The sequence below is a fragment of the Neovison vison genome, chromosome 11 (assembly GCF_020171115.1).
Source record: "Neovison vison isolate M4711 chromosome 11, ASM_NN_V1, whole genome shotgun sequence".
NCBI classification, from domain to species: domain Eukaryota; kingdom Metazoa; phylum Chordata; class Mammalia; order Carnivora; family Mustelidae; genus Neogale; species Neogale vison.
In genome coordinates this window covers 39383516-39395430 of record NC_058101.1, presented here as the reverse complement: position 1 = coordinate 39395430, position 11915 = coordinate 39383516, and the positions used below count along the sequence as shown (strand labels likewise).

General features: G+C 35.8%; 1 pseudogene; it reads right to left on the bottom strand.

Moving 5' to 3' along the window:
* Window positions 1-353: 353 nt before the first annotated feature.
* Window positions 354-11915, bottom strand: part of LOC122890211 — a 30620-nt pseudogene continuing 19058 nt past the window's right edge.

Genomic DNA, 11915 nt, shown 5'->3' with positions numbered 1-11915 from the left:
GGCAAGCATATCTAAGAACCAGAGCAGCAGGGCCATCCTCCAAAACACCAGCACAAACTCCCCTCATGCACTGAGTCTACTGACCACAGAATTCTGCAAAGCTTTAGCTCTAGTGTAAATAGCATTAAGTAATTTTTGATAAGCAGAACAGGACAGACCTAGTTAAAATTCACCACACTTTGGCCAAGGTCCAAACACTCCCCACTGCATCGAGAGGAAACTCTGACCTGAGGGAAAGAGCAGCCAAAACTTAGCAGCAGAGCACATGCAGCCTATGCTGGAGACACTTCTTGAAGCACCAAGAAGTGGTGTTGTGGTTTTTTTGTTTTTTTGTTTTTTTCCCCCAAATCGGGCCTTTTATTTTTGGATTGTCACCCAAGGTCACTTTGCATAGTAGGCACATTGTGAAGAGTCAGGAAAAGTAGGCCAGCAGGAGAAAGGAAGAGGACGCCATTTGGGACTGATTATGTCCTTACAGGGAGGAGAAGCGGCCACAGAACAGGATGCTGTTGGTCTTGCTGTGTTGGATAAAGAAGAGGAAGGGTGGTTGGCGCAGAACCGGGGCATGATTCTTGCACACCGCAACATCGTGATGGCTGTGGTGGCCACCGCAGCCTCCGTGACTTCCTTGTTCACCTCCATGAAGTCCTTGTGCACCACCCTGGACAGATACAGGTCTTTCCTGGACGACATCCCAGAGAAGTCTGCCTTGGCCTGCTCAAAGGCATCGGTCATGCCCAGAGAGCAAAGGACTTTCTTCTTGTCGTAATCCTCCTCCAGTTTAAATCTAGGGAGGAAAACTTTCCACCTCTTCTTCGTCCAGCATGTCTGGCCTCATCCACTCTGCGAATTTCTCATAAGTGAGTTCTTTCTCCACCGTCCTCAGATCCGTGTTTTCATCTGGAAGCATAATGATCATGTTCAGCTCTTTGCCCACATAGGGGAGCACCAGAATTTTGGTGAATATTTCTTCTATATAGGTCATTTGAAAGGTAGATTTTTTAAACATCATCTGCACAAGTTTCCCCTCATTCTTGCTGACTTTAAATGGTCTTTCCATGGTCTGTGTTTTGTTAAACTGATTATCCCAGTATCCTTTGAAATAGATGGCATTCACGAGAATCAGATTAGTCATTGAATCCACTGAACCCGGAGACAGCAACTCTGTAATCTGACCTTCCGTCTTTTCTGCCACCCAGGTGTTGATGTGTGCCCTGGTCTCTTCCACAGCAGTATGAAAGTCAAGCTCTTCCATCTATGCTTGGTAGAACTTGAGGCAGGAGTTTTTCAAAGATGAGAGGAGTTCATGAGACTTGTCTCCAAAGAGCCTGTTGGCAGTTCTAAACAAGTACTGTGCATTGGTCCTGGACAATATATGACCTCTTCTTCATAAAGGCATCACACTCAGGAGCAGGAAAAATAACAAGTTTTGGTAATACAAGGAAGGAGAGATCTAAATACAATTCCAAGATGGAGAAATTCATCCCAAAAGAAGAAATAAAATGGCCAGAGATCTAATTCAAATAGATATTAGTGACATGCCTGGTCCAGAATTTAAAGCAACAATCATATGTATAATAGGTGGGCTTGAGAAAAGCACAGAATACACCACAGAGTCCCTGTTGCAGAGATAAAAGACTTAAAAACTAGTCAGGCTGACATGAAAAATGCAATAACTGAGATCTGAAACTGAATGTATGAAATGACAAGAATGGAAGACACAGAGGAATAAATAAGTGATATTGAAGATAAAATTATGGAAAATAATGTGGTGGGAAAGAAGGAAAGAAAAATATTGGATCATAAGTGTAGACTAAGGAACTCAGTGACTCCATAAAGGGTAATAACATTCCTATCATAGGTGTCCCAGAAGAAGAAGAGATAAAAGCAGGCAGAAGGTTTATTTGAGGAAATTATACTTGAAAACTTTCTTAATCCGTGAGAGGAAACAGACATCCAAACCCATGAAGGAGAGAGAATTCCCATCAAAATCAACAAAAACGGCTAACACCAAGACATATCTTAGTTAAATTTGCAAAATATAGGGATTTAAAAAAAAATCCAAAAACAGCAAGACAAAAGAAATTCCTCATTTGAAAGGGAAGAAAAAGAAGGTCAGCAGCTGCTTTTTCCACAGAAATTTCAAAGACAAGAAGTCTATGGCATGATATATTCAATGTGCTGAAAGGGAAAACTTTGCAACCAAGAATACTTTAACCAGCAAGATTATCAGTCAGAATAGAAGAAGAGATAAAGAGTTTCCTAGACAAGCAAAAACTAAAGGAGTTTATTACTACTAAACCAGCCCTATAAGAAATATTAAGGGGACTCTTTGAGTGTAATAAGATCAAAAGTGACAAAGACTAGAAAGGGTCAGAAAGGATGAAAACCCAACTTTTGCATCAACATGGATGGGACTGGAGGAGATTATGCTGTGTGAAATAAATCAAGCAGAGAAAGTCAATTATAATATGGTTTCACTTACTTGTGGAACATAAAGATTAACATGGAGGACATTAGGAGAAGGAAAGAAAAAGTGAATAAGGGGAAATCGAAAGGGGAGATGAAGCATGAGAGACTGTGGACTCCAAGAAACAAACAGAGGGTTTTAGAGGGGAAGGGATGGGGGATGGTTAACCTCATGGTGGATATCAAGGAAGGCATGGATTGCATGGAGCACTGGGTGTTGTACATAAACAATGAATATTGGAACACTGGAAAAAAAAAAAAAAAGAAAGGGACAGAGAAAAATCTCCAGAAACAATGCAAAAAAAAAAAAAAAGGTAATAAAGGACACTATATTCACATCTATCAATAATTACTCTGAACAAAATGGACTACATGCTCTAGAAAAAAACCATAGGGTGTCATAATGGATTAAACACACACACACACACACACACACACACACAAGACCTATTTATACACTGCCTACAAGAGACTCATTTTAGACCTAAAGACACTTGTAGAGTGAATGTAAGAGGAAGAAAAAATATTTATCATGCAAATGGATTTCAAAAGAAAGCCAGAATAGCAAAACTTCTATCAGACAAACTAGATTTTAAACCAAAGACTGTAAAAAGAGATGAAAACAGGCACTACATCACACTAAAGGGGTCTAACGAGCAAGAAGATCTAACAATTGTAAATTTTTATACCCCCAACTTGGGACCACCAAATTTATAAAACAATAACAAACATAAAGAAACTCATGGATAATAATACAATAAGGATTTTTATCATTCCGCTTACATCAATGTACAGATATCTAAGCAGAAAATTAACAAGGAAACAGTGGCTTTGAAAGACACACTGGATCAAATGGACTTAACATATATATTCAGAACATTTCCTCTTAAATCAACAGAATACATTATTTTTGCATACAAATGGGACATTCCCCAGAATATATCATATTCTAGGTCACAAATCAGGCCACCACAAACACAAAAAGATTGGAATCATATCGTGCATATTTTCAGATCACAATACTCTGAAACTTTAAATCAACCACAAGAAAAAAAAAGGAAAAACATGAAAATTAAAGAGCATCCTAATAAAGTACGAATGAATGAACCAGGAAATTAAAGAGATGAAGAAATTCATGGAAATAAATGGAAATGAAAATACGATGATCCAAAACCTTTGGTATGTGGCAAAAGTGGTCATAAGAGGGAAGTATACAGGAATACAGGCCTACCTCAAGACATAAGAAAACACTCTAATATAACTAACCTTATACTTGAAGGAAAACTAACCTAATACTAGAAGGAGCTAGAAAAAGAACAAATGAAGCCTAAAGCCAGCAGGAGAGAAATAATAAAGAGTAGAGCAGAAATAAAGCTATAGAAATCAAAACAACAGGAGCGCCTGGGAAACTCAGTGGGTAAGTGTTTGACTTTGTCTCAGGTTATGCTCTCAGGGACCTGGGATCAAGCCCTGCGTCCAGCTTTCTGTTCAGCAGGGAGTCTGATTCTCCTTCTCCCTCTGTCCCTCCCCTTCCTGCTTGTGCTCTCTCTCACTCTTCCTCAAATAAATAAATGAATAAGTAGATAGATAGATGTCTTTAAAAAATAGAACAGATCAATGAAACCAGGAGCTGGTTCTTTGAAAGAATAAAATTGATAACCCCTTTGCCAGACTTATCAAAATGTAAAGAGAAAAGACCCAAATACATAAAATCATGAATTAGAGTGGAGAGATCACAACCAATACCACAGAAATACAGAAAAAATTATAAAAGAAAATTATGAAAAATTAAATACCAAAAAATCGGGCAATCTGGAAGAGATGGATAAATTTCTACAGACAAATAAACTGCCAAAACGGAAATAGGAAGAAATAAAAATCTTTAACATACTGATAACAGTAAAAACGTGAATTGGTAATCAAATACCTTTTTTTTTTAAGATTTTATTTATTTATTTGACAGAGAGAGATTACAAGTAGGCAGAGAGGCAGGCAGAGAGAGAGAGGAGGAAGCAGGCTCCCTGCTGAGCAGAGAGCCCGATGCGGGACTCGATCCCAGGACCCTGAGATCATGACCTGAGCCGAAGGCAGCAGCTTAACCCACTGAGCCACCCAGGCACCTGGTAATCAAATATCTTCCAACAAACAAAAGATGAGGGACAATTGACTTCCAGGGGGGATTCTACCAATCTTTTAAAGAAGAGTTCATACCTATTCTTCTCAAATTGTTCCAAAAAATAGAAATGGAAGGGAAATTTCTAAACTTATTATACAAGGCCAGGATTACATTGATTCCAAAACCAAAGACCCCATTACAAAAAGGAATTAGAAGCCAATATCCCTGATGAACATGGGAAAGAAATTTCTCAACAAAATACTAGCAAATTGAATCCGATAGTATATTAAAAGAATCATTCACCACGATCAAGTGAAATTTATTCTTGACCTGCAAGGTTGCTTTGATGTTGGCAAATCAATCAGTGAGATACATCACATTAATAAAATAAAGTATAAGAATCATATTATCCTCTCAGTAGATGCAGAAAAATAAATAAACCAAAGCAAAAACAAACAATCGGGACTTCATCAAGATAAAAAGCTTCCTCATAGTGATGGAAACAATGAGCAAACTAAAAGGAAACCTTTGGCATGGCAGAAGAGTGTTGCAAATTACATATCTGATAAAAGATGTTCAACATCACCCATCATCAGGCAAACACAAATCAAAACTATAAGGAGATATCATGTCACTCTTGTTAGAGTGGTTAAAATGAACAACACAGGAAACAACAAGTGTTGGCAAGGATGTGGAGAAAGGGGAGCTCTCTGACACTGTTGGTGGGAATGCAAACTCATGCAGCCACTCTGGAAAACAGTCTGGAGATTCCTGAAAAAGTTAAAAATAGAACTACCTAGCAATCCAGCAATGGCACTACAGGTATATACCCAAAGGATACAAATGTATTGATTTGAGGGACACTAAAGTACACTGATGTGTATAGCAGCATTACCAACAATAGCCAAAGGATGGAAGGAGCCCAAATGTCTATCAACTGATGAATGGATTAAGACGATGTGGTATACATAGGCTACAATGGAATATTACTCAGCCATCAAAAAGAATTGAATCTTGTCATTTGCAATCATGTGGACAGAACCAGAGGGTATTATAGGAAGAAAAATGGTCAATCAGAGAAAGAAAAACGCCATATGATTCCACTCATATATGGAATTTCAGAAAACAAACAGATGTACATGGGAGGTAAAAGAAAGAGAAAGAGGGAAACCAGGAAATAGAGTCTTAACTATAGAGACCACTGAGGGTTGCTGAACGGGAGGTGAGTGGGAGCTGGGTTTAATGGGTGATGAATACTGGGTATTATATGTAAGTGATGAATCACTAAATTCTTCTCCTGCAAATAATATTATGCTGTTCATTAACTATCTAAAATTTAAATAAAAACTTGAAACTAAAAACAAAACAAAAACCAAAAGAAGCGGTATACAACACATTAGAGGCCCCCTGAAGCATCTGTGTGGAGAGTGGGATGACATGTGGGTAGAATGGCAAATAGACCAGATGGTTTAAAACTGAGATTCACACGTGGATTACCAGGAGATAAACCAGAAATGACTTGTAAAGCAACATAGGTCACTGTGAATGCATGCTTTGGGGTTTGGCTCAGATCCAACAACATTAAAGATGTGAATAGAGGAAAAATGTATCTGACACAAGAATTACACTGTTTCAAACATGGAATGCCCTAATAAGGATACTTTTCTAATAAAATTATTTAAATTTGAATCATACTCTAAGTAAACAAATGGAGAGTGCACTGATTTGTTATGACTGAGTTTATGACTGAGGTAGTTTTTGTTTACTTCTTGTTTTTTTTTTATTTGGTGGTGGTGGTTGTTGTTGTTTTGAATCTAATGTCCTGGCTAAGCATCTTATTTAGACTTGCTTATACAGCTAACTACCACTGTGCATAACTTCCAGAATGGGAAATTAGCCTGGCTAATTTAACAACCAGGATTCTAGTTTAATCCTGTTGATGTATTCCTGATAATTAACAATCTGTGAGCAGCTGCATTGTCCAATATCCAATATACAGTGCAAGGAAAATGATCATTTATACATTGTGAATTTGGTGGACTAAATGAAAGAACACTTTTTTTTATTAATAGCTGCAGTTTTCATAAATTTTATAAGTTAATAGGGCTCAATTAATGTTGCCAAGTGGTATGCTTCATACATATGTCTCTAGGGTTTTGTGAAGTTGGGAAGAATGTATAATGAATGGTTGAGCAGTTATATTGGTACCCTAGTAATTAGAGAACGAGTAATTAATGTGCATCTGTGTTAGGCTCCTGGGTACTGTCAACGACCCTGTAGTGTGCAAAAAAGAGAAATTATGAGCTTGGCAGGGGAATACAGTTTTTCTCTTTTTCTTAAATTTTAGATCTACATCTGTGTTTAATTAGAAGAAGAAATGAATTCCCATTAACACCATTAGGCAACATGCTATGATTGGTTAAAGCCTACATGGACTGTGAAACTGATCTAGAAAGCTCAGGAGACTACAATGGGATTTTTTTCATCTCAGAAGGACTTTATTCTTGAATAAAATTAAGATTCTGAATAGTTCACACCTGGCTGTCTGTAGATCACCTTCTGCTCTTCACTCGTGGCCACTTTCTAAAACTATGAATGGTCTAAACAAAATCTAATAAGCAAAAATGACTTACCATATCCGTAAGAATTTTTTTTTTTTCCTGTAAGGGGTGAGATACAATCCCATCACTTTGTGTTAGTCTCAATATGCAAAAATGTCACAAATATTAATGGTGATATTGCATAGTTTACTGAAAGATAATAGTCACGGATGTTACAGATGACTAGCTATGCTGATGTTTTAGTTTCCAGAGAGATTCAAATTAAATTGCTTTTATCTCCTGAAGCAGAGTAACATTTCATATTCCACATGATAATGAAATGTATCCTTAGGGCAAGTAGTATGTCTGTACTTTTAAAATGAAACAGGCATGATTTAATTAGTAGGCAAGAACATAGACCTAGATTTTAAGAGAAAGATGACTCTCCTGAGTGTTCTTGTTCAGTGGCCCTCTAAAATTCTGCTTTTTGGGAGTGCTACTGAATAGCTGTATTTGTAATTAAACATTGCCTTTGCTTAAAGTTTTGGTAGTATTCTGCCAAATATTCCATTGAGATATTAACTTGAAATGACAATATTCATTCATTCATATATAATTATGCTAGAAACTTGCTATGCACTATTGGCTATAAAGTTGGAATTTTGAGAGAAAAAGTTCAGGATTGGACATCAGCAAACAAATTATATAAACAGGTTAATAATAGTGGATAATTTCACCCATAGTAATGTTCAGTGCTTGCATTTAGATGTTAGCTTAAAAGCAAGACAAAAAATTATTTGTTACCTCCTATTTTAAAGATATAATGTTTAAGGAGTATCTATCATAAATTTTAACCATTTCCTTAACACTTTTACTAAGTAAAATAATATATTATAATCAAATGTACAGTACAAATTGCTAAGCTAATTTAAAAATCATAATCTCCTCTTTCCTTCTTGTTCTAATGTTTGATGATTCACTTAAGATTTAAAAAGGATTTATTTTAAAAAGTTGAAATATTGAAATGATAGCTTCATTTTAGTTTTCTGTATTATGTAAATATTGTACTTTAGAAACTCTGGAGGCAATAGTTCAAAGAAGGAAATTGACCCTCTACTTACTAGATAATATGACCTTGATTAAATCACTTATATTCTATTCTTTTCCTTTCTTATCTTGAGAAAGTGAAAATAATAATGTCTATATCACAATGTTCATCAAAATGTAAAATGAGAATAAATATGCATGATGATGGTGATGATGACAATGAAGAAAATGATGGCAGCTAGAGTTGGTTAGATTATTACATGGTAGATCTCTCAAGAAGTAGAGGGGTACCACAGTGGCTCAGTTGGTTAAGCGTCTGCCTTAGCTCAGATCATGATTTCAGGGTCCTGATGATGAGGGAGAGCTAGGGTCTTGTCTCACAGAGTCAAAGAACGAATTGTGTAGACAAAGCAGAGTGAGCAAAGCAATAGAAGTTTAAGCAAGGATACAGAAAAAAAGCTCTCAGGAGTGACAGGGGTCCTAACAGGGCTGCCGCTGAGGGCTTTTAGATATGGTCTTTTATAGGATGATAATCATGGAACCTAAATATTTTTAACATTTCTATTGTGATAACACCTTCAATGGCTTACTTCCTTTTTAGGGTTTTGTAATTCCTGATTGGTCACAAGTAGCTGTTATAACAAGAACTCACCTCTTTCACCTAAGACAGGATAGTCTGGTTTGTTCTCTTGTCTCTGGTTTCCTTTATCTCCCATATTTTTTTTTAAATTTTGTGAGCCTGATCCCATGGTCCCCTACACATCTTTCTCTACCTAGCCCCACCTGTCCCTTACTCATTGAGATTGAGCCCCATATCAGACTCTCTGCTCAGCAGGGAATCTGCCTCACCCTCTCCCTCTGATCCTCCTCCCTGCTTGGGTGGTATCTCTCTCTCTCTCTATATATATATATATATACACACACGTGCATATATATATATATATATATATATATATACACACACACACATATATATACACACTCTCTCTATATATATATATACACACATATATATAGTTATCTCTCTCTATATATACACACATATACATATAGATAGATATCTATCTATATGTATATGTGTGTGTGTGTGTGTGTGTGTGTGTGTAGACATATATATGTCTCAAATAAATTAATAGGAACTTAAAAAAAAAGTAAAATAGACTGGAAATGACCTTCAATTCTTTGCTACCCTTCCTTTTGCCAGGTGGACTTGAATTCAATACTGCTTAGATGTGGCCTGGCCATTTTAACTCTCTGACCAATTAAATACAACAAAAGTGAAGTTCTGGGACTCCTGAGGTAGGATCCTAAGAAGCTTACAGTTTCCATAAAGCCTCTCAGAAAGATACCCACTTACAAGATGTCCCCTTCTGAAGTCTATCTGCCTTTTCCATGCTGCATGGAGAAACTATACATAGTAATTCTGTTCAGAAGTCCCAAATACCCCTCAGATGACTGCAAACAGCAACAATCCACCTTGTGTGTGGCCATTTTCATCTCTAGCTCAAGCAATCCTTTACATAACAGTAGCCTCAACTAATATTTGAGTATCCCCACATGAGTAACTCTATATGATAACCTTCCAATTGAGCCTCTTCTATATATAGGACAGCAAGAGATAGGAAGGCATTGTCATTTTAAGATTTACACAGCAACAGCTAACTGGAACAACAAAAATACCATTAGTTAAGCATTTTACTATGCCATTTGCTTGTTATAAAATCTAGGGTTCCTCAAGTCCAGTAACTTGCCTCAGGTTACATAGCAAAAAGAATATAACAACAATAGCAACAACAACCACAATAATAAATGTTAGCATTTAACATATGTCAATGTTCAATGTATTTTACATATTTTTATTGGACTATAGTTTCCACACAATGTTACATTAGTTTCAGTTGTACAGCATGGTGATTAGACAACTCTGTATATTACGCTATGCTCACCTCAAATATAACTGCTATATGTCACCATATAACCCTGTTATAATATCATTGACTGTAGTCTTTATGCTGTGCCTTTTATCCCTGTGGCTTATTCATTCCCTAACTGAAAGACTTGCACTCCCCTTCATCCCCTGCATTTTGTGTATTTTAACTCACTCAATCACCATATGGTTAGATTTCTTGCTATTATCAACCGCTTCATTTTCTATCTAAAGAAATTGAGATGCAGAAAAAATAATTAATTTGGCCAAGAGATGACAGAACTGGAATATTACATTAGTGTGAAATAATTGTTTTTTTTTTTTTTCATAGCATTGTGTCTTAAATAGTTGATCTTGGATTTAAACCCATATGTGCTTGATTTTAAAGCCAATACACACTATGTTTATATCTTGGTTTCCCTATCATCTCATACACCTTGTAGAACTATAGTCCAAGTCAGCTAACCTGGCTAAACCCTGTATAGGTCTGACATTTCAGTTTGAACCACCATCTGGGTTTTGTTCATTTCATGTCTCCTCCATGCATTTGCAAGATCTATAAGCATAAAAACTCTCACTTGCTCACCTTTAAATCTTCAATGCCTACCAAACTTCCTGGCACAAAGTTTTGTATCCAACAAGAATTTTTAGAATAAATAATCACAGGGAGATCTTGGTTACTTTAGGAGAAAGCTAAAAACATTAATATTGAGCTGTCCTTTGAAGGGTCAACCCTAGATCCAGATCAGCTTTTCCAGTCTCTACCCTGAGTTCCCTCTGTTCCTCCTTCTCTTTTCCTGCAGCAGTTCTAAATAAGAAAGTCCAGAGAAAGAAAGCATTACTGCATTATTATTATCTAATAAAACAATTCTCATAATACAAATAAATTAAAATTTTTATTTGAAGGTGACAGTGATCCATGGCTATCAGAGGCAGCTTGAATTATTTTTTGTAAAATGTATATTGTATAATATATTTATATATATATATAAAATTAATAATGAATTGCCACACAAATGGCTCAAGGAGGCAGGTCTTTATCAATTCAGTTACAAGCACTATTAACACTGTTTTTCTAAAAATAAATTTTGGATATATGCATTTTGTATTAAAAACAGGAAGAGGAGTTGCTTTACTATTAAATAGCCATCCTCCTCATTATCAGACTACCATAATAATCATCATCATAACTTTCTTCATTCCTTTCCATCTAAGATATTTAAAGCTAAATAGTTGAAAGAAGAACTATCCCTGCCAAACAAAACAAAGGTAAATTGTTCTAAGCAAACCTGAAATAATTGTAGGTTGGTTTTGAGTTCTTGAAGTCAGAGCCAGCAACCAAGGATTGCCAAGTCAGTGTTTTTCTCTTGAGCATCCATGGAAACCAGTTACTTCTTGCTCTGTTTTGCTTAACTTTAAAACTATGACACAAAATTTTAAAAGCCCAGACAAATTATAATTCAAATAATTATAAATAAATAAAATATGTTAATAATAAAATTGATAATTTTGTGTGCTTGCTTTGTAACATGGGATGTAGACGTTAATAATAAAATAATAAAATAAAATAACAAGATCATTATAATGGTATTATCTGATGTAATAAAGTACAGCATTTTAATGAAATTGTAAATTTTCTTTTCTTAGACAATTTTTTTAGACAATAATTTTAGACAATATTTAGACAATTTAGATGAGAAAATTCATCACAAGCTCTGAATCTGCTTTGCTAGCACTAGAGTAGAATTTGTGAATTCTACGGAAATCAATTTGTGTGTGTGTATGTGTTTGTAATAAATCAAGAGGGTAAAACACA